Here is a 23,877-nt window from a genome sequence, read left to right on the forward strand (position 1 = left end):
GTGCTTTTGGGCCTGAAACTTGTACTTGTCCTTGGTGTGCAGCAGGAAAAGGATTTATTTTTTCTCCCTACTCTGCGAAGAGAGCTTACCAACACTTAATATGAACTACACCCAGAATTCAGGACTGCACCTCTAGGCAGCACAGACTCTGAACAACATGAAAGATAAAACTTAAGCCATCATGGCAACACCATTTTCTCCAGGTCTGCTGCTGCTTCTGCAAAAGCCACATGCTTGCAGTCTGTCACTTGGGAATGCTGTAAATGCAGGAGAGATGGGATTTTTATTCCAGCCCCACAAAAGCTCCAGATTTTTTTGTCACCCCCCCAAAATGGTTCCTGAATGTGTTACAGAGCATCCCAGAGACCTGAGCATCACGATTATTCTTCTGTTCGGTGTCTTTCAGAGCAGGTTCCTACTAAAGCCTCTTTTCCCCAAGTGCTATAGATGACATTTCAAAGGACCTATTAAACACATTTTTATTAACATACTTCTATTAATTTAGAAGGGCTCTTTGCACAGTCCCCTTGTTTGCAGCTACTTGGCATGAAATTAAGTGTTCTTCAGTGTGTTTGATAATGAATCACTTTCTGAGATGAGATCAGCTGTGAAACACTCTTCAATTTCCTCAGAATACCATTCCCTGCTTACTTTCTTTCAGGAGATCTACTGTATTGGATAAAAAAATACATTTTAATGTGTGAAAAATAACTATTGTAACTCCTGAATGACCTAATGTGGGTAGCTTGTGGAAACAAAGACCAGATGGAATAGTTCAACCCAGATGAATTGTGGGACAATGAACTAGAATAAAATTCTCTGATAGCAATCGGGGAATTACTTGAATTAAACAGTACCAATTCACAGGATTATTGATGATATATATTTTAAAATGGTCACAAAGTAAAGGTAATGTTCTGCAGTCTGTCTATGATGAGGAAAATGATTGAGTAGGAAGACCTTTGAATTGTTACAGGGTTGGATGAAAAATAAAATTAAAAGGATTATCATAGTTACCTTCTGATTGAACTCGCAAAAGAATGATCAGCAAAGGAGAGCAGAACTTTATAGGGCCACAAACCTTCACATCAGGCATGACTGGTGGCAGAGGGAGCTAATGAATGACAGAAATTAATTAGAGCTCATGTTTTCAGGATCTGCTGGGTCACAGCTATTTACAGTGGCTCGAGATAATCCTGTCTTTGCAAACTGCTCTGCTATTTCAGAAACAACTGGGAGAAATTTCAGCAAATCTCTTGGGATTTGGGTTTTTTTTATGGTATTAAATGAGCTAAAGAGAGATTCCTATAACTTTTAACAGGTCTCTGACACAGTGAGTAATTAGGGGGTTGTGGAATAGCACTCACATTAAGGGCATGGAGAGATGTGCTGACTTTCATGCTCTCTGCTGCCCTGGATATATGTTTAACACAGGCTGGGGTTTGTTTTGCTCTCAGACTAAAGAGGAAGCGATCTGTCATCTTGGCAAGTTTTCAGTATTGATTTATTAGATCAACTAATTCAATTATATTTGAACTTTTTTTGGCTGGCATGTTTCTCAGAATATAAAATCCAATTATCCCATCTGTTATTTAAATAACAGAAACTGTAGTCTTTTATTCTATGTCTCCCTTCAACAAGCCCACAGCGTGTGATTTACTTGGAGCCATGAGATTCAATTAAAGACTTCAAGTGACAACAAATTTCACACAGTCCTTACTAAGATGTTCCCATGATTAATTGAAACAACTGTAAGGAATATTCAGACCTAATTATAGGCCTGGATTTTCCTAGATTCAGTTTCCAGCCATGAAATTTTAATATGTCTTTGCTAGATAGAAAGATGTGTCTGCATGACCAACCTGCTGGGTTTTATGTTGATTTTGAATTGAGCTTGCTGCTGCTAATTGGTGTTAATTGTCAGATTGCAGGCAGTCCACTAAATACAGCATCTAAAATTATTGTACGTTATTTGATGAAGAAACTGTGAGCTCTTTAGGTGCACTGCTGTAGAAATGGAAAGCTTTTCTTGTCTTATGTTTCTTAATTGCACAACGGGATCTAATCAATGCAAATAAAATTCCTTGTTGAGGCAGTGTAGGATCTGTCACCCTGGGTTGTACAACCCTGTTTGGGGATGAATTCTATGGTTTTAGGAGGGCTGAAGAGTCCAGATTAAAAACATATTTTGGTCTTACATACAAATCAAACACTTCTAGCGTTGGTCCCTGGAGGTGGCTTGGGGACAGCAAAGTATCCAATTCCATCAGCTGCAAACCCCAAATGCCTAAAAGCAAAGAAACAGTTAATACTTTAACAAAATTTTTATCTCTTGCAACATTAACAAAGCTCAGTAATACATATTTCATTAGATAACACACCAATTTTTCATACCTTTGCAAGGTGCAGGAGTAACACGCCTTGATTTGAATAACTAAATACCACAATTTCAGCAATGCCTTTTGCAGATATGAAATTTAAATGTGAAGCATGAAGCTATTTGCCTTATGACACAACATTTTTTATTATTGTTTATTTTAAAATATTATTATTATTTACCAAAAAACCCAAACAAACAACAACAACCCCCCCCCCAAAAAAAAAAAAAAAACCCAAACAAAAAACCCCAACCTTTCTACATTTTAAGATTCTTTTTCTCATAAGCTTGGTTCACAAATGAGTGGAATCTACAATTACAGAAGCTGCAATTACCTGAACAGATAGAAGGGAAAGGCTTTTCCAAGGCATTCCCAGAGCACCTAAACACCCAATTGCCTGTATTTGGCTGTATATTTAGACACATTTGCCTAAAATTGAGATTAATCTGTGCCATGATGTCCAACAAGCTCTTGATATATAATATAGGATGAGGAGGACAATCCAGATCTCAGATGTGTATCATGGTTGAAGGTAAAATGTCTTTCCTTCAGGATATATATATTGGATATGGCAATATATATAAAATGTGGATTTTTTTGTCCAAATCCATCTATATAAAGGTTCAGATTTAGATCACCAGTATTTAATATTCTGTGGTTGCCTTTCAATCACGAGCTCATGGCACCTTCAGCAGCTCTGCTTCTGAGGCCCTATCACTTCAATAAAAACAAATAAATTTGAAGGCCAGGAGAGGAAGAGACACCCTGGGAGAGAAACCAGTGCATTTCCCGTGAATATGAAAACTAAGGCAGGTAGTTCTTGTCAAACAATTTCTGAATTCAGGAAAATAAATGCCTTCTTTCTGCTTGTTTTCTGCACTTCTGATAAGCCTTTCAATTTTGCTAGAATATCTCCCAGACAAGTTTCAATTTTAGTAGATGATCAGGTCTCTTATGACTTACAGGAAAAAAAATATATTTAATACCCTCATGTTTATTTTTGGTGAGCAGATGCCTTCTGAAGAAAAGCAGTCACATGGGGAAAAGGGAATTGTTATTGGAAAATGACTGTGGTATTTATCTCATTTTTTTTTTTCCATCTGTAAACAGCTTTCTTTGGTGTACAAGCATGAAAGAGTGGGGATAAAGGAGCACATGGAAACATCCCACTGCTTTATTCAGCTGATGCGGAAGCTTAGTTTAACAAAAAGAAAAAGAAAAAGAAGGATTTTTTTCCCCCCTAAAAAATTTTAGCTGATTTTATCCTTCTCTTCAGCTGTGAAAATGCACGAACCAAACATACAAACCAAATTTCCTTTAGCTTAATTAATTGTACTAGCCCCCAGACAAGAACACTGCACTCCTGTGCACATGGAATGAAATGCTGGCTCTTTTTGGATGCAGCTCTCTGGGGAAACTTTGCAGTGCTGCCAAAAGGAAAGGTCACATAGGGCCCTTGATGAAGCACAGCACTGATGCAATAAAAGTGAAAGCTGAGGCTGTTTTCTTTCAAGCCACCCCTGGAAATCTGGGATAAGTACTCACCAAGTCCCTCCAGCAGTTTAGGATAACTCTGCTCCTACCCCAAAACCTGATTTCACCACGACTTCGGAGCTGTTCAGGCCAAAAAACCCCACAGGTTCCCACAGGATTCTACAAATATGTAACAAACTGATTATTTCTGTCATTCCAGTGACCTCAGATGCCACAAAAAACACAGAAAGTGACACATTTACGTGTGAATTCTGCAGAGGAGCAGAGAACAAAGCTCAGCTGCTGCTGCAAATATTTTCAGGGCAGTGAACACATGAAAAAGATTATGCAGATGGCGATTCCTACCATTGGGATTCATGGGTGCAAGTCAGAAAAGAGATAGGAGCAAATTTATCTTCCTGCTTGATCTCTGGTACAGGATTTCCCAGATAGTTTCACCTATTGTTTTCCTGTCTGCCTTTAGGCAGGAAACTTACCTTTGATGAAAGCATCCGCTTTTCTTATGGGGAATTCACCGCTCTTCTCAGCTGTCATCCTTAAAGCTAAATGTGTGCCATTTGTCATCTGCATTTGTCTTTTCTTACCTTCAAAATGCTCCAAAATCCCAAAAAACATGGTTGTACCCCAATGAGGTTGTGCTATTCTGCAAAGGAGAGGGATCTTACTGAAAATTATAACGTGGGAATGAGATTGTATACTTAAAAGAAGAATGGGAGCACAGTATACAGCAGGTAGGTATAATAGAGAGAAAGGACACGAGTTAAAATAATCCTACTTCATAATCATTTAGTCCAAAATTCTGGGTTTTTTTATTTTTTTTCTCTCCCGGCTTCTTAGGTACTTGGTTGCAACCAAGGACATCTTCCCTTAAAGGAAATCACAGATGTTGGTTGGTTACAACGCACATTGTAATTGAACAAGGCTGAAGTTCTTTAAATAAAGACTTTTCTTAATATATACACCATGAAAAACAAAACTAAATGACTCACCCATATAAAAATTAAGGACAAAGCATGCAGGATTCTAGATTTTGAAGTGGAAATGGTGGAATCAATGAAAAACGAGTCGCACATAGGGCAGCCCATTTCTGTAATAAATATTATTTGAGAAAATGACCCAACAACTGGAACTGGACTAACATTAACATATTAATTGGAAAAAAAACTACCTGCAGATAATCTTAGATTCTCCAGATTCTGCTTGGATTTGAGTTACATTTTCAGAAAAATGCATTATTCTTAAAGGATTTCTTGCTCTTTTCAGGATGCGAGTCCTCGAAGATCCTTTTCAACCTTCAGGGTGCAGTGGGATTTTCAGCAAGCACTCAAGCTCTGAGCTAGAAAATTTTTCATTCTTTTTCTTTCCCTTCCCCCTCAAGAAGCTCATTTGATAAATAACCAGAAGTTGTTCAAGTTCTGAATTGAAACATTAAACATTTCTGAAGAGCTGGCAAAGCTGCTAAAGGCATGATGATTGTAATGAACAGCGCTCCCAGAATCACTGCCTGCTTTGACTCACCTCCTGTTTCACTCATGCAAGGTATTAAGCTTATACAAAGGATTAGTTGATGACAAACTTGCTCCTCTGCGGATTACAAATGAGAAAGTTGTAGAAATATCAACATACAAACAATGTTATCAGGTATTACAATTGATTTGCACCACAGAGTGCAGGATTTCAGGTGTTCTTTCAAATTGCACCTGGCTCAAACCAAGCGTTAAGGAAGATGTGAAACTCTGACTACTTCTAATGGAGAAAAACCTATGTTCTGTGGTAGTTTTTCCTTTCCATTTGAGATATTGGACTGGTATGGATCACTGCTGATCATTTGATCTTGGTGTAGAAAGAGAGTTATTTATCTAAAACTCCCTCTAAATGAAAATATATGGTCCTAATACATATACACACTACCTTAGAACCACAAAGAGTGGACCAACTGTGGCTTATTCTTATGAATTGAAGTTCAGGATGATAAAGGACTGAAATAGAGAGAGCGGGAGTAAAATGTGGGATTCAGCTTCTATACTACCTGGAAGGAGAATAACTGCTGCCAGATATGTAATAATTCTATTTTGTTAGGCAACCTGTAACTGTGGGGCATCAGAGTGACAGGGTGGGATGAGCTTAATCTTTGTTAACATTTTCAAGAAATTGCATATATTTACACTGAATTTTAAATCAGGGGCAGATTAAATGACCTAAGACCAAGACACTGTAATAACGGATTAAAAAAAAAATTAAAAATTTAAAAAAAATCCTGAACAAACAAAACAAACTGAAGCAATTTTTACCTGATCAAACTAAGTTGAGATTGCAATTCTGGCCCTTCTAATCTGATCTGGCTTCATGCAGAGCAGTGTTTGATGAAGGTTAAGAATGTCATTGAGATGGCCAAGCTCCAGAGATCATTAATTGGCAGGTTCTTGAGACAGGCCAGTGGTGCTATCTGCACTTGGTGAGGGACAAATCACCATCAAGTGACAGTAAAAGGTGGGGGCAAACTGGGAAATCAACTTGTAAAAATCTTGGAATGAAACTCAGGTTTCTCTCATGCTCAGAAATATATGGGTCAGCAGAAGTGGAAAAAAAAGCCATTTTTTTTTTCTTGGAAACAATGTAGGGACCTGGAAATATCCATGATATGGTTGTTGGGAAAAAAATGGGGGAAAAAGGTGAAGTTTCTTGCTGAATACTGAAAGAGCATCAATAAGTTTGACAAAACTCCTGAAACACTTTGGAAGTGGAGCTGGAATAGGCTGGTTTGAATATCACTGTCTTCATGGGAGCTATGATAACTAGTGATGGTAAAAGAATCAAGCTGCCATTTCCAGAGAAGTTCAAAAGGAAACTGAGCTAAAAACAAAAGAGATTTTCAGCTTGGAATGAGAATTTTTTGTTCTTGTTAGAAACCTCAATCAGTGCTATTCATGCAGGAACTCCCCTGATGTGCAGATTGAGATGTCCTCTTTGTTTTCCAGGGACTCCCCTCAGGTGACAGGAGAACAAAAGACTGATTGGTTGGATGTTTGTGCTCCACCAGGCAGCACAAATTATATGAAGCAATTATTGTTAAAAATGGGCTCAGTCTTTTGAGCAATGAGGAGGAACATCTGCTGTTGCTTGTCGGATTTGCAATTTCTAGAATCATAGGGTGGTTCGGGACGGAAAAGACATAAAAGATCATCTTGTTCCAACCCTTCCATGGGCTGGGACACCTTCCACTATCCCAGGGTGCTCTAAGCCCTGTCCATGCTGGCCTTGGACACTTCCAGGGATCCAGGGGCAGCCACAGCTTCTCTGGGCACCCTGTGCCAGCGCCTCACCACCCTCACAGGGAAGAATTTCTTCCCAATATCCTATCTATCCCTGACCTCTGGCACTGGGAAAGCATTCCTTGTGTCCTGTCCCTCTACCCCTTGTCCCCAGTCCCTCTCCAGCTCTCCTGGAGCCCCTTTAGGCCCTGGCAGGGGCTCTGAGCTCTCCCTGGAGCCTTCCTTCTCCAGATGAGCACCCCCAGCTCTCCCAGCCTGGCTCCAGAGCAGAGGGGCTCCAGACCTCTCCCTCAATCCTGGCTCCTGAGAACAATTAAATCCAAGCCAGTTCTTCAACCTCTACCCAACCTGCAGCTGTTTCTGAATTTTTTGGAAGAGTTTGTTTGTGTACCACATGTATCCATGCGTACCTGTAGACACACAGGTAGGTAAGTGTGGTGGTTTCAGGCAGATTTTGGGAGAAACCCTCCCATGGGGCCCCCCTCCCCTCCTCCAGCTGGTTCGGGAAAAAAGATTTCCTCAGAGAGAAGTGGAAAAAACCTGTTTATTAAACAGGCAAAGCACTCCCAGCACAATACCCGATGACAAGAGCTTCGTGCCGCTTACGGAGGGATAACAAACTTAAAGAAAGTCTCCTCTTGAGGGTCGTCACTGTGCTCCACCGCTCCGTCTCCGCTGACGTTGGGAGAAAAGGAGATGTGCAGGGCTGGTCTTGGTGGGGTGGGTCCCCTGTGGAGGCCCCTGGTGCTTCCCCAGGTCCTTAGTCTGGAGAGGTTGGAACAGTTCCGAGGAGAGGACAAAAAAAGCAAAAAGGAAGGAAAAAAGGACAAAAAAAGAAAAAGAAAAAAAAAAAGCAAAAAGCTTCAGCTATTCTACAGCGTCTAACTATGCTAGCACTAAACTAACTAACTGCCGAGGAAAAAAAAAACAACAGAGCTTCTTTCGTCTTGCCGTGTTCCAGCTCCCCAGCTTCAAGGTCACTCCGATGAGCAGAGTTTTCCTGGGGAAAAACAAACCGCGCTTGCCCTCCCCCCTGCACCCAAGAGACGACTGGGGATACACAGTCACCCCAGGACAGTAAGTTTTGGCAAATTAATTGTTCAGGTGAATGTTTCAGGCCAGTAGTCAAAAAATAATAAAAATTCCAGGCTGTCCAGTTCTCAGAATATCACAATCACCCCACAGTTTTTGAAAAGGCAGATGGCCAAAATAGAGGAGATTTTTATACCTCATCCCTCTAGTTGATGGTGGCTACTTTTGACTACAGCCATATACTAAATAAATAAATAAATAAATTTAAAAATTAGATTAACATTAGATTAATTCGAATCTAAAAATACTGCAATTACTCATTCTTCGGAGGAAAGGATATGTTTGCTTTGAGATGCAGCATTTTTATATCTGTGAGCAGTTTTAGACATAGATCCATTGGATTCTGCATCACACTGGGAGAAAAACTCACAAATGATTTTCTGGAGACTCTAAATTTCTGTGAGCAAGTAATTGATTTGCAGAAGGGTTTCATGCATTGATTGTCCCCAAGGAGCTCATGTCCTGGCCTTTCAGGCTGTGAATGGCACAAGTTAACATATTTCTGTGATTTCTGGACAAGCCTCATGATACAATGGGCTCCTGGCTTCTTAGAATAGCATGAAAAAGCCCCTAGTAAAGTAAGGCTTTAATTTCTCAGTTTTAGCTAAAGGAACTTCAATTGCTTGCACAGTATTAAAAAAAAAAAAAAAAAAAAAAAAAAAAGAAAGAAAGAAAGACATTTCTCTTAGTTTCACGGAATTTATGCCCGTAGAGTGCAAATTTGAAGTGTGACCACTTAAAAATATCCTGGAATATTACTTTGATGGCTTTTCTCAGCACCTCAGTATCAGTGACATGTTTGCTGCGTGCTTTAAGCAGCTTATAAACTGCAGTGACCTGTTTCCTCTGACAAGCTTGTAATAGTGTTTGTGAGTTATTGAAGAAAAAAAAAAGCATGGAAAATAGAGATATTCATGGAATTTGGAGCCAGAAAGAATTTTCCTTATGCTCTTGTTCTTAATCAAGTAAAATTCCTTCTGCCCAGGAAAGAATGAAAAGTTATTATTATCAAAGTCCAGCTTTTGAAGCAACTTCATGGAAGAAAATTGCTTGGTAGGACCTGCTTTAAGTTGTCAGAGGGAGAGGAGTGGGCACCTCAGAGACCTTCTCAACCCACTGGAGTCCTCAATGAGACCTTTCTGGTTGGGCACCTACAGGATCTAAAGCTGGGAAAAGGACAAGGGAGGGTAAGGAAATAATTCGATCCTGAAGAGTAATTGAATAAGGAAGAGTTTGGGTTGGGAGGGACCTTAAAGCTCATCTCATTCCACCCCCTACCATGGGTGTGGATACCTTCCACTATCCCAGATTACTCCAAGTGTCCAACCTGGCCTTGGACACTTCCAGGGATGGGCTGTCAACCTGTAAATCATCTTGTTTCAAATAATAAAAACCTTGGGCTCACAAAAGTCAACATAAAATTACTACAATTAACATTACATTTCCAGAGGGAGTTGTGGTACCCAGAGTTTCACTTGTGCTACAAGGAAACACTAAACTGAATCCTTCTGCCCTCTTACTCTAGCTCTCGGCAGCCACAGAAAAGCAGGTATTCCTGAATGATCCGGAATTGTGAATTTTTGAAAAATGGCAGGAGAAAGACAGGAAAAAGTTGTTTATACTTGTCCGTTTCCTAGGGCATTTTCAATAGAATAATTTCCCCATAGATTTTCTCCAAGCTAAACAACCCCAGCTCCTCTTCACAGGACTTTTGATCCAGACCCATCTCCAGCTCCTCAATGTCTTTCTTTAAGTGAAGGGCCCAGAAATGGACAGAAGACTCAGAGTGATACATGCACACAGTACTCAAGGTGGTTTTCAAACACTTGTTAATGCTCTTTTCAAAACAAGGAAACAGATTTAGCTGAATACATCTAAATATTTTATTGGTAGAAGGAAAAAAAACAAAACAAAACACTTTCATTTTCTGCAATTTCAGTAGGATGGAGAAACTCCTAGGGTCCAAAAGCCCAGGTTTTAACTCATTTTCATTCCCCAGTTTTTTGATCTGCAACCAGAGAATGCTGTTAATTAAAGCAGGTCCCCAAAGGCAAAAATTGCTGTTGTGTTAAAAGCGAGAGAGAGAGAGAGAAAAAAAAAGCAACCTTCATCATTTCACATTGCAAGGGACCAAAGCAACATCCTTAAAAATTAATTTCCACAGAGTGCTCTGAAACCTGACTGCTTGTCCCCATAAACACAACCCCTGGCCCAAATATTCAGGTGGTGTTGATCAGCAGGCTCACACAGGCATGGATGAGTCTGTGATCCATGTGAACGCTTTGTGCCACATCTGGGTGTGCCTCAGCGCTGTGGAAAACCACCACACCAGAGCAGGCGTCACCAGGCATCCCAGACACAGCCCCAGCAACCCGTTTTTCATTCTTGTTGACCAAATTAGTTTCTGATTGACTTAATGTGTCTTTTCTACTTTCATTGCAAAGCTGCCTGAGCTGTTGTTTTATAACAGCTTCATGCTAGAGGACATGCTCTGGGGTTTTCTCGTATTCTTACCCCTAGTGCTGTGTGTAGTGCACCCCTTCCAGCCCCCCAGGTCCCCTCATCTTTTCCATCATCCCTCAGCCCCACTGTCCTGCTCTGCCCCAGTGTGGTGGCAGCTCCCATCCCTCCTGAGAGACTGATGTGGATGAGCCTGGAGGTGACACCAGCTGAGCAGAAAGGACCTTGACACTGCACAAGCACAGATCAGCAGTGACATCTCTCTTTGTTTTCAAGTTTTATAAGTGAAAATAGAAGCCCACATGAGCCTTACCAGTCTAACTGTGCTCCAGTTAGACCAGCACACTGGGAAAGCCGGCTCCTGCCTAGCCTAGGATCAGGCAGCTGCCTGTGCTGCCTTCCTGCACTGCCAAAACCATCTCAGAGCAGCTCTGCTCCTCAGAGGGGCTCACCAGGAACTTGCAGGAGCAGTCAGTGTCAGACAGCACTGAGGCAAACACAGCCAGGCTGAAAACAGCAAGTTTTGCACTCAGCTGGAGATCTGCTCCAGGTGTAAGTAGGAGCCTGTGCAGAGGGTTTCTTGGAGCAGTGAGCTCTGATCCTGAGGCAGCTCATTGTCCCAGTAATGGAGAAAAAACACAAGGAAAAACTCATCCCATCAGATGCTCCATGGAGCACTCCAGCACCACACAGATGTCAGAGCAGCTCTCTGGGTGCTGCCCCATGGTGTCCTGCTCCAGGATGGAAAAGTGACCAGGGGGTGGCCGCAGGAACACGAGGAGCTGGCAGAAGATTCAATTCTTGTGGAATTCACGGGTGCTGTTCATCCCAGTGTGTGGGGAAATCTTTGGTGTGAGAGCGTTCTGTGACATGTCTCGGTTGATCAAGAAGTCACCCAGCAGCTGCTTCAGATTCCTGCTCAGGTCGGGCAATTCCTGCACCAGAAATAGGGCGGGCCAAGCCAAAGACCTGGCAGCATTTTGTGCTCCTTTGAGATCTTCATCTTCCTCATTATCATGCTCCTTGTTGTCCTCTTTGCTGCTGCAGTTTTTCTGCTCAGGACAGCTGCTGGAGCCAAGCTGCTTTTGCATGCAGAATTGAAGGAGCACAGCTGCCACAGTAGCCCAAGATAACAAGTCAAACACAGCGTGGAGGAAAGCTTTTGCCAGGGCCCTCTGCTCAACCTCCTGCCACAGCCGCGACATCTCCTGGTGCAGAAACTCCTCGTGCTGCTGCATCCGCTGGGCTATGGCCAAATCAACTTGTGGATCTCGTGTCTGCCCAGGCAGGGTGGCCAGCACAGCCAGGAGGAACATGATTGCCACAGCCATGGCCTGGAGGAGGTGAGAGAAAAGTTTATGCAGCGGGTCTGGGTGAACAGGCCTGAAGGGACCACAGAGGCTGGCTGGAGACAGCCCAGGGCCCATCCTGTCCAAGCCACCCTGATGGTCATCCCCTGCTGGGCTGTGCCCCATCAAAGGACAAGAAACACCTGAGCTGTCTCCTGAGGCCCCATCCCTGCCATGCTGGGGCATTCCATGGAGCCAGGGGTACCTGGCACGTCCCCAAAGCTTCTCAAGGCACCTGCCACCCACCCTGTCCCCAGCCCCAAGGACAAGATCATGCCCTGCCCTGGGGGACAGTTCTTGCTCTGGGTTAGAAATGTCCCTGGGCATCTGCCCTGTGCCCCACCCTTGCTCAAAGTACATTCCAACATCTAATGGCCACCTAAAACAAGAACTGTAACTAGTCTGGGCTGAAGTTTCCCATCCTGGCATTTTCCAGCAGCCTCTTTCTAGTCTATTTAGCTTTCTGAAAGGTGGAAATAAGAAGAGGAGGAGACAGTTGGCTCTTTTTTCTCCTTAATTTTCTCTAAAGTGCTCTATGTGCTTCAGCAGATGCTAATTAAAGAAATTATGGTCTATTTGCCTTGCCTAAAACAGTATTTAAAGAAAAAAAATCAGAACCAAATCCACATCTACTTTATTGTTCCTCAGCTCATCCTTTGACGCAAAGACTCTAAATCTGTCAGACTGTTTCTCCTTTTCTATTTCCCTGCAATGCACATTATTACAAGCATCTGAAAAGTCTTTGTTTAATGAAGGGTTATTGAATCATGCAATGAAGCCCAGAGCCTGCACTGAACATCCTGTATCTCTTCTTTAAAGGTAGTTATTCTACATGTACAGCACACACCTACCAGATCTCTTCTGGTGCTACAAGAATGAGAAGGATTTTTCTCTCACAGCTGGATTTCAGGCTGCAAAAGCACTAATAACTTCAAGGAAAAGATACTGAATTTGAGACTATGTAGTTAATTTAGTAATACTGTAGTACTTTGGGCCTGAAACAAGACTTGCATGGGCCCCTTGGAAATGAAAATTTCATTTTACAAGAAGTCCTTCTCATTTTTATCTAGTGGAGGCATTTGTGCCTTATTTTGCAGGAAGGTAGACAGGATTAGAGGGTAAAGGGTAGCATATTGTGGACTAGAAGGAAAAGAAATAAATGCCCAAACACTTCAGTGTTCCCCAGCGTCTCTTCTGCTGTTCAGGAGATGTTGGTTATATCCTTCAAATTTACAGGTTTTTAAACTTAATTTTGGTTACTTTTTTCTGGTGCATGGTGGAAATTTGCAGAAATTGATGCTTTTAAAATGTAAATCCAAACCTTTACTTTTGCAGTGCTGTGCATGAATCAGTTCCTTCTGCCAATCTGTCCTTCCTAAACTGTGCAATAATAATCCCTTACCAGCAAATCTTTTTTCTGCTTTTCAGGAGACCACACTATGACTGCTTCTTCTTTCCCATCCTAGCTGTTATTTGATTTTAAATGCTAATGTTTCATGGGAATGCTCTCTTTAATGGGAATGTTGGGATATACCCCAGTGGATATCAAAGTAAGGTTCAACTCCCCAACCTCCAGCAGTCAGAGCATTTTTTTTTGTTCAGATAACTTTGAGATATTTATATCTAATTTCTCCTACTCTTTTCTGTATGATATTTTTTCATGGGAGAAAGTTGCCACAAAGTGGAAAAGCTTTCCCCTCTGCTGACATGAGAGCTGTACCACTTCTGATGCTTGAATACAATCTTAGGGTGAACATTTCAAAAGGCAAAAGAATTATTTTATGCCAGATCCAAAAATATAAGGCAGCTCTTAGTCCTCAGTAATTAGTCATGTTTCAGGGAAAAAAATCTGTTCCTCTGGTAGATTAGCTTTATTTTTTATTGTGTTTTACACTTTGGTTTGAGTACACTGGCACCCAAGCCAGGTTATCTTTCATGTTTAAACCATATTACTAACATGCTTTCTGATCAGCCAGTGTAGCTGAAAAAGGTAATATGCCTGGCATTAATCCTTTCCTGCTTTTTTTAAAGCCAAACGAACGAATCCTGAATAATAATGTGGGATTTTCCAGTTTGGCTACAACCAGTTTCTTGCCATTCTCCTCTTTAAAAAATTTCCATCTGACATGCCAGCAGTGCTGTCTTGTTTTTGTTCTCATATATAATTAGAATGTCAGGAAAAATAAAAGCTTGCATCACTTTAGTGCTGAGACCAGGGCTTTTTCTTCTGGAGGAGCAGAACATCAAGTCCTCATTAGGATTAAAATCATTAGTGTATAAACAGTCACTTGAAAATCCTTAATGTAAAGTGTTCTCTTAATGCAACAGAAGTATCTCCTTAATCAGGGCATTTTCACTTTTAAGTTCAAGGGTTTAATTAGAGTTATAGGCAGTAAAGGTGGAAAAATTGCCCTGCACATGAAACTGTGCTAAGGAAATGTTATGGATTGGGTAAATATGATTAATACGACCTGGACTTGGCCCCAAAAATTTCGAAGTAGTGGATGTCTTAAAAAGAAACACAAAACCAAACCACAAATTATATTTTTGTTTTAAAAGTATGTTTGTGAGGGAGAAAAAAAGCAGAGAATTATTGAACACGTCCAGGGCCAGCCACTGCTTCTCTGGGCAACCTGTGCCAGGGTCTCACCACACTCACAGGGAAGAACTTTATCACAGATCTCATATTTGCATTTGACTTTTTAAACACCAGAGCCTTCTGAATGAAGGGAAGGTATATTACCTTTACATTTTCCAATTCAGAGTTGTTTTCATAATTCTCACAAATGGCTCCAAGAATTGAAGCTCACCATCTGAGATTTAATGACTTATTTGAAATTGTCAATAGATTTGACAAATCTTTTTAAAATTCTGTTTAATGACAAAATTCTCTCCCTGCATGAAGGGAAGGGCACAGTAAAATCCCAAATACTTTCTAATTCTGTTTCAAAAATACCGTTGCACCCTTGGGCCAATGCACACACATAAGCATAAAGCAGGTATGTCCTTAAGAAAGGAGAAAATTGGGAGCTCGAAGCCTCTCTCTGATAGTCCCATCCTTTCTGTTCCTGAGTCGTGAGAGCCCTCTAGGGTTAGTTCAGGCACTCAGTGTTGCACTAATTGGAGCTCAGAAGATCCCAAGGAACAGCACACAAATTGTGCCACATCACATGGCTGGGCACCCTCACTTCTGCCCATGAATATCACTGCTCACACATCTGCCTCTGTAAATTTACACACAATTTTCATCCCTGTGCTCCTAAATCCTCAGCTTAAAGAGTTTTTGTGCTAAAGCTAACTTCCCTCTTCCCTAAAAAAGCAGGATCCGTTCTCAATCTTGCTGAAGTTATTTCCTCACCCCCCTGCCCCCGTTATTTCTAATTTTTTTGTGTTCCAATTTTAATCTGTGCTGCAAAGAGAAATCCCCTTATCCCTGTAAGAGAGTTAAAGAGTTGGGCAAGTCAGGGTATTTAAGTGCCAATGAGCAACTACTTGTAGAAACTGGTGGCTTGCACCCTGTCAGGTTTAGGATGATTTTCTCATTTTAAGATTCTTAGTCTTAATAAGATTAAGACTTGTTGTATTCTCTTATTTGTTGTTATTATAACCATTATTATTATTATTAAAGCCCAATCATGGCATTAAAAAATTTGAACAAGTGTTAGGCTGAGCTGCAACTCCTATCAAGCAGGTTCTTGCTGGACTTTTCCACACTTGCCACATGTCTCTCCAAAGGAAAGATTGGAACAAAGAGGGGAAATTCAAACCCCCCCAAAAAGAACAAATTCTTTCCCAAACTTCAGAAGCCTTGTTTTGACTTCACACATAAATCATCAATGAGGAGGCACACAATGAGGAAAACTCAAAAGCAGCAACAAGAAGCACAGCAAAAACAAATCCAGCTTTTCTGATATTATTTTCATATATACAGGCAGAGGTTTCTTGTATAAAATTTCTGGTTAAAAGTCCCAAAAGTGTCAGAAACAGGACCATACACAGGCAAAGAGTGGGTTATAATTCCTTGTATTTCAGAGGCAGCAGTTTCACAATAGAGACAAACCATTTCCTCTGTGGTCTCCTCCTGTGTCTCAGAGCTTACACTTCCATCTAACACCCATTTTTTTCATTTTCTCTTGCCAAATTCCCTGATAAATGTCACATATTGTGACACATATGTAAGCCAGGTGTAGGAAAAGGAAGCCAATTCAAGTGGGCGATGCTGTTACTCAGAGTTTAAATGCCCAGCTTTAAAATACACAAAACCCCCAGTATTGTGAAATACAGGAGTCTGAAATTGCATTTTTTAAAGTCAGATGTTAACAGCTGTAACCACCACTCTTTTTTTATAAGAAAGAAAAACAAAACTACTTACAGACCAGTTTAGGGAAGAAAGGCTCAGAATGCCAAAGGCAAAGAAAAGGAATACAAAATGTGCTCTTCACATCAAAGTCCCTTTAGAAGAAACTCAAACTACCACCTGATTTTGCTGACAGGGTGACTTAAAGACTCATGGAATAATTTAAAAGCAGAGTCCAACCATTCCCCCAGCACTGCCAAGGCCACATCCACACCGCTTTTAAATCCCTCCAGGAATGGGGACTCCACAACTAACCTCAGCAGCTGTGCCAGGGCTGGAAAACCCTTTCTGTGAAGAAATAATCCCTAATATACAACCTAAAGCTCTTTTGGCACAACCTGAGGCTGTTTCCTCTTGTCCTGTTACTTAGGAAGAGGGACCAATCCCCACCTGGCCACAACCTTCTTTTGAGTGGTTGTGCAGAGCCACAAGACCCCCCTGAGCCTCCTTTTCCCCAGGCTGAGCCCCTTCCCAGCTCTCTCAGCTGCTCCTGGGGCTCCAAACCCTTCCCCACCTCTGTTCCCTCCCCTGGACCCACTCCAGCACCTCAATGTCTTGTCCTGAGGGGCCCCAAACCGACCCCAAGATTCGAGGTACCTCTGCAAAGCCCGGCACGGGGGACAGTCACTGCCCTGGTCTTACTTGTTGCAGCTCTGTCTTCTTTATCTCTGCCAAGGTCAGGATGATTAATACACAAGAAATGTAGATGTCGAGTTCGGACTTGGATGTTTATTGTTTCTTATCTTTGGACACTCTCACGAGGCGCGAGCACTAACTAGCAAGCTAGAGAAACAAGGTAAAATGGAGTACTTTATCTCTACCCGGTCTTTTCAAGGACAACATGTCCAATTATGAAATGCCACCTCAATTATTTTTATTTTAAACCCAATAACTAACTACTTGAAGCCTGCATTGCGGACTCCATCAACCAATTACAGAAAACCACCTAAACACATGAAGAAGAAGGAAGAAGGTGAAGGACTCAAACAACACCCAAAGCCCTCCATCTTTACTCACATGTATCACAATGTACTAAAACCTCAAAATCTAAGTTTCCAGAATTCCAACATTGCTGAGACAATACTTGGATCAGTATAAAAAAGTACAACCCCCCGTATTTGTGGATATTTTAATGATATTTTAACTTAGTGACTGAGTTTAAGAATTTCTAAACCCTTAATACCATCCAGCAGGGAAAATGCGGGAGCCAGAGCTCAGTAGTAACAGAACATCCTGAGTCACAACCTGAATATATTTCACCACTCATATTTCCAGATCTCCTTCATCCCTTCTCCCCACTCCATGTGTGCAGTAAAGAGTATTGATGATTTTTCTCAAAGTTTGTAGTTGATGCACTACAAAAAAAAAAGAGAGAAGGGTGGAGAGCTTGACTGGAAACTCCCCCTGCTCTGTTCTCCATGCTGCTACTTGCAGCCATGCACTGGAAAAAAAATGCTTCTTAACCTGTTCTCTTCACCAGTGTGGTCTCAGCTCTTGGCAGGAGGGGGATACTGAGCTGCAGCACATCCTGGATGGAGCAGCTCCTTCCAGCTGAGCCAGAAGAGGGAGACCAAGGATGCACTAAGCCAGATGCCAGCTCCTTTCACTGCTCACCGTGCCCCTGCTCACTCTCCCTTTCAGGAGAACCAGGCTGCAATCTTTGCACGTGTGTGAATGCCAGTTGATGTAATTTATAATCCACAAACCAGAGTGTTGGAGCTGTGCAACCACACTGTAAAAGAACCTGATAAAGGCTAACAGCATTTTGGAATCCTCAAGATAAAACACACATACAACAAAACAGCCTTAATAAGTATTTATTTTTCAAGTTGGGAAATTTATGTGCTAGCACAAGAAACCTGTTTGATGTGTTTGTGGACAAGATCACACCCACAGCTGCCTGCATTCCTAGAAAATAAGCCACAGCAAGCCAGGATATTCCTGTAATTTCTATGCTCCGGATATTTGGGATTCTTTGGGTCCAGAGGTGGTTGGCAAGAGAACCACTTTATCAGTTCTCTTGATTTGAATATGCTTTCATGTGCATTTTTTCTTTTGCTTATTGTGTAATCATCTTTTTATTTACAAAGTTGTTTGGAGGAATCCTAGAAGCCATCAAAGCCCCTCTGTAGTGTTGGTGGGGAAGCAGAAACAGAAATCCTCTGTCACTTAAATCCTGTAGTCTAAGCAGATTTATATCCAGGGCAGATGAAATAGTGGGCACTGGGAAGGGCTGGAAGTGACAGCAAAAATTCTAGTGACTTCTGTATTAAAAGAACCTATTAGGATATTGTCCTGCATTCAATTGCTCTAAGAACATTTAGGATTATTTGTGGGAGTATGTGGACGAATTGTAAGAAAGCACTTGTATAATTTCCCAGCCCCTTACACAGGATCTCATAAATGAACAGTGCTTAAAAAAAAAAAAAAATCTCCAAAGGCTATGTAGCATCTCATTCACTTGTCATGGCAAAAAAGAGTAGTGATTTCAGAAGAATGAAAAATAAAAAATAAACATTCATTTCCCCAGAACTCTGCTCCAAGCTTCGGCAAATAATTTACCAAAACTTGCTTCAAGTTTTAAGACAACAGTGGCAAAATTTTATTGTCCGGTTGCGTCCCCGCTCCGGGTGGGAGCTGACCTCCAGCTAGCTCGGGTCAACACAGACACAAAGTTTCCAGTTCGTTTTGGCTTCTCGGCTTGGCAGCTGGACCCAAAGGTGACAGTCAACAGCAGCAGAAGAGAAAAGGCTGGCTCTCAGCTTAGCAGGTTCAAGGATGTTTATTAGCAGAGATCTCCAAGCTCCGAGGCGAGCGGCTCGGAGCTTCCAGGCTGAGAACCCAGCGGCTGAGAGAGTTTGCTCCTCCCTCCCACCCCCTATAAGCGGGGGAGGGTCCCAGGGAGGATACAAAAAAGACCACAAATCAGGGGTTTCAGGGGGTAATAAGGTGTGCCCACCCCCAAGCTTCAGACCACTAAAATCCAGAGCTAAAGGAATTTCCCCCAGGCTACCTATCACCTGAAGCTCTCTGCCGGAGATTTCACAATCTGGGAGGGACCCCGGGAGTGATAGGCAAGCTGCCCCAGAGAGGGGGGTTGGGGCAGAAGGGATGTTACATGTCATGTGAGGTATGGGATGATTGACACAAAACACCTTATTATACAGACAACACAAAAGGGATACAGAATTGGGGATACAGTGAAACGAACCATAACATAAACTTCTTACAAAAATCTAATAAAACAGTTCTGCACCACCACATTTTATAACCTAATTGAGAGGTAAATTTGCAAGAAAGAACATTGCAAAATGTCAAAATAAATGTTTTACAACAATTCTTACCATGAATTTCCTTCACCATCTTCAATTACACTCATTGCAAATGCTTGGATTTTGCATTCTCAAATTCTTTCCCAAAGTTCACTAACAGCTATCAAAACACCCCCTGGGGCTTTAGTGGATTTTGGATCTGGTCAGTTCCAAACTGTTCTTCTAGCTGATCAAAAAGGTAATTTAATAAAGTCATTTAGCCATGAGCATACCAAAGAAAACAGCCCTAGCTCTTTCCTGATTAAACTTGGAAGACACTTCAAAAAGTTCAAGCTATTTCTGCTTTCCTCATTTTCCAACCTGTCATTGGGACAATTTGGAGGTTTGTAGGAAGAGTGCTGGATATGGTCACCAGGACCCAAGGAAAGGAGAGGAATTTCTCCTGAGCAGAGAGGAGCAGGATCATGCAGGTGATCCCTGCAAAAAGCAGCTTTCCAACAAAAGAAAAGCCTGAGGCAAAGTCAAATTCTCCTTGTAATGGGAAAAAAAGGCTGAATATTAACAAAATATGCTCAGATAACATGCCGAAAATAATTCTTTGGGTCACCAGCCCAGAGTCAGGAGCATCCCAATGTCAAGTCCAAGGCACTGATGCCAACACCACAAAAACTGCACCTGATGTGAGTGACGACAGTGAAGGGAGAGAGAATCAGCAGCTCTTTTGCATGCTAAAGTCTGATGCTCAGGTGCAGCCAAGACTTCCAAAGCCCACTTCCCTCCCCACACACCCCCCTGACCCCATTGTAATTTATATTCCTGCAGTAGCTAATTTTCTGTCTGCCAGTGGGCACGAACACAATCACCCAACTGTTCCCACAGCCCCAAAACTTCAGTTACATCCCAGGTTCCCTGGGAAGATTTATTTTCTGGGGTCTTCCAAAGGTATTGCTGAGACATCACAGTGCATCCAGAGGAAGTCTAGGTTTATCCCTTTACACAGAGTCCTTATCTGGCTGTCTTGGTTTGGAAAGACAGGTGCCTGCTAAGGAAGGCAGGAGCCTCCCTTGGAATGGAAAATATAAACCCCCTCCCTCTGAGGTGAGGTTCTGACAGAGTCAGAACATAACCTGACACCCTGTTGGTCAGAGTGTTGGGAGCAGTGCAATCAAGTCCTCCTGCAGTGACAGATGTGGTTCTGTTGGAGCAATGATCCTGTAGAAGGGTGGAGTTTTCCTCTGAAGGCTCCAGTGGTGGTGAGATGGGTCCAGTCTTCCTCTGGCAATCCAGTGCAAACAGGCTGTGCTGGTGTTCCAAATCTCAGGTTTTATCCAGGTAGGAATGCTGGGCTCCTCCCCTGGATGGAGCATCTCCCGATGGGTTGATGGAATTGTATCAGCCATGCAGTGAGCCTTGATGGCCCATTAACAGCAGATATCCCTGGAGGGAGGATGGGTCCTGGAAGAGATAAAGAAAAACACGTCCCCAGCTGGTTTCAACAGCTGGCAATAGAACACATTCTTTTGGTTACATCTTGCGTTGCAACCTAAGAAACTGGCTTTGCCCCACTGTTACGGGGCTCTGGAATTTGGAAAACTTGCTTTTGTTTTCCACTGGTGTTTGATTGGAAGCAGAAAACAAACTATAAGTTTTCTGCAAAGATGCAGCTGCAAACTTGAGGTTTGGATAAATTAGTCACACTGAAGTTGCTTTGTTTTGTGCAAATATTCAATTTCCAATGCATCTAAAAGCCAACAAGCCAGAAAATGAGATACAGTTTGGTCATTATATTTTCCCAATATCTTATCAAGGAGACAAGGTCAAACACTTCTTCCAATGAGTATTTATTTACCCAAAATGGATTTTTTTTCTGGTGAAGATTTAAAGAGATGTGTTTGCAGGAGTGTCTGAGACTCAATTCTTTTCTGGGATTTAAAAAACTTCTTCCAGAGTTGATCAGAGAAGAGATTTGAGACTGTCTTCTTTTCCATGTGGTCTCTCTCCTCTTCCTTCTCCTCCTGTCTTGTTATCTTCCCAAAGGGATAAAACCAAGTCTGGCTTTAGCATTCAACACAATCTGAGAGCTCACAGATGAAAATCTGAATCAAAGATAGGTCCTAGATGAATGTTCTCTCTCTTTTTTTTTTTTCCCCTTTTAATTTACTGGAGATCAGTTGCCTAAATGCCTTGAAATCTGGACTTAAAGCTGCAAGGATTAGAACACTGATAACTAAAATGTCATCTAAGAGCTGAGTCATATTCCTAAATGTCTTTGAGACATTTATGATGGATTATATGGTGCAGCATTAGCTTCTTTTCAGATTTTTCACTGCAACATTAAATGATGGAAAAAAATTATCAAGCGGTTGCACAGCCTAATAAGGTGAAGAACCATCTCAGCAAGCAGAGAAAAACACAACTGAACACTAATGAAAGAAATTATAGCAAAAAGGGGCAGGCACAGACTGCATTACACACGCGTCAGGATGCGATTTAACAGCTGAGTAACCAGAACCAAATTATTGAGATTGATCCTGGCAGAAATGAAATATTGTGCTGTGCTGACACCTGCTGCACAAATCCATTCTCTCAGGAAACCACAGCTCCCCACCCTGTGTTCCAAAATCCTGCTTTCCAGACCAGAGAAGTTACCCTGAAGCCTTTCAGAATCATCTGACGTTTGCAAAGCACTCAGAGACAAAGAGAGCAGTCGGGGAGCGACGCCTTCCTGAGCAATTTGGGGCAGTAAATTTTCATATACATACAAGACTTATCCTGATGCATGAAAGATGTGATTAGAGGCTGGGGAGGAGGTTTTCTCCAAGGAAATGAGTGGAAGTGCTTGTCTGGGGAGTATACTTTAAAACTAAATCCTTTTGCTGAGTATTGTTTAATTTTGAGGCTTTGAATGTCAGAGGCTCATGGAGCACAGAGCCATGGACCCACAGAATCATTAAGCATGGAAAAGACCTTCAGGAACATCGAGTCCAACTCTTAACCCAACACTGCCAAGGACAGCATTAAATCACATCCCCAAGTGCCACACCCACACAGCTTTTAAATCCCTCTGGGGCTGGTAACTACACCACTGCCCTGGCCAGTCAACCCTTCCCATGAGGAATTTTTCCCTAATATCCAACCTAAACCTCCCCTGGCACAACTTGAAGCTCTTTGCTTGGGGCAAGTGACCAACACCCATCTGGCTCTGGTAGTTCTAGTTGCAAAAAGTGATAAAGTCCTTAGGTCTTGTTTGGCCCAGGTCACTCTCTTGGATTAAATCGTGAAATGTTTCTTATCTTGTGCTCCACCAGGCACCCAGGAGTCTGCAGCAGCCTTCTCCATAAACACACAGCCACGTGCAGTTCTCCCTTCTAGCACCCTTGATCCTTTCATACAACACTCTCCTCTTTTTTCAAAAACAAGGAATCCAAAATATCATAAACCTTGTATTTCTTTACTTGTGCTTTAGAGCCTCTTCTACTCAGGGACCATAAAGTTTCATGTAGGTCAGTGTCCCACCAACAAGCCTGTGATATGAAAAGTGCCATTTCTAAATAGAGGCTGCATCTGCCTCTTAGATCAATTAAAACTTAAAAAGGTAACTATCGCATTTTTCAACCTCCTTTAGATCCCTTCTCTTTAGCCCAGCTGTAAAGTGTACACCTGGCCACTCAGATTGGGAGGAACAGATTCACCCAGACAAGATTCTTTCCTCTCCTATGGGAAGAGAGTGAGTTCTCACCAGATTAACAACATGGCCTTGATTTTTAGTTAAGGATGTCCTTAACCTACAGCTTTTTCTTTTAAACTCCCCCATATTTCACCAAATTTTGCTGTTTAAGTTTCTGTGCTGGAGAGGCATGTTACTAAAGAGAGCAGTTCCCTGCAATTACCTAGGCAGACATGGTGACCTGAGAAACACATTACCCCAAACAATTCCCAGCAGCGGGCTTGTTTACTTCCCTTGAGCTTGTTAGGTTTAATCATTTTTTTTTTTTTTTTTTCCAGTTAACTGATTCATAGCATCATTTTCAAAACTGAAGCCCCTTATTTCCATTTTCCCAATATTCTACATCTCAGAGTGCTCTTAGTTGTTTAGATAGCACCTAGAAAAAAATTATGCCTGTTAAGACTATCATGTGCCTCATTTGATACAGAGTTAAAGGCAGCCAAAATCTACAAGAACCTCACTCAGTTACCTCTTGC

This window comes from Hirundo rustica, chromosome 5 (genome assembly GCF_015227805.2).
Source record: "Hirundo rustica isolate bHirRus1 chromosome 5, bHirRus1.pri.v3, whole genome shotgun sequence".
NCBI classification, from domain to species: domain Eukaryota; kingdom Metazoa; phylum Chordata; class Aves; order Passeriformes; family Hirundinidae; genus Hirundo; species Hirundo rustica.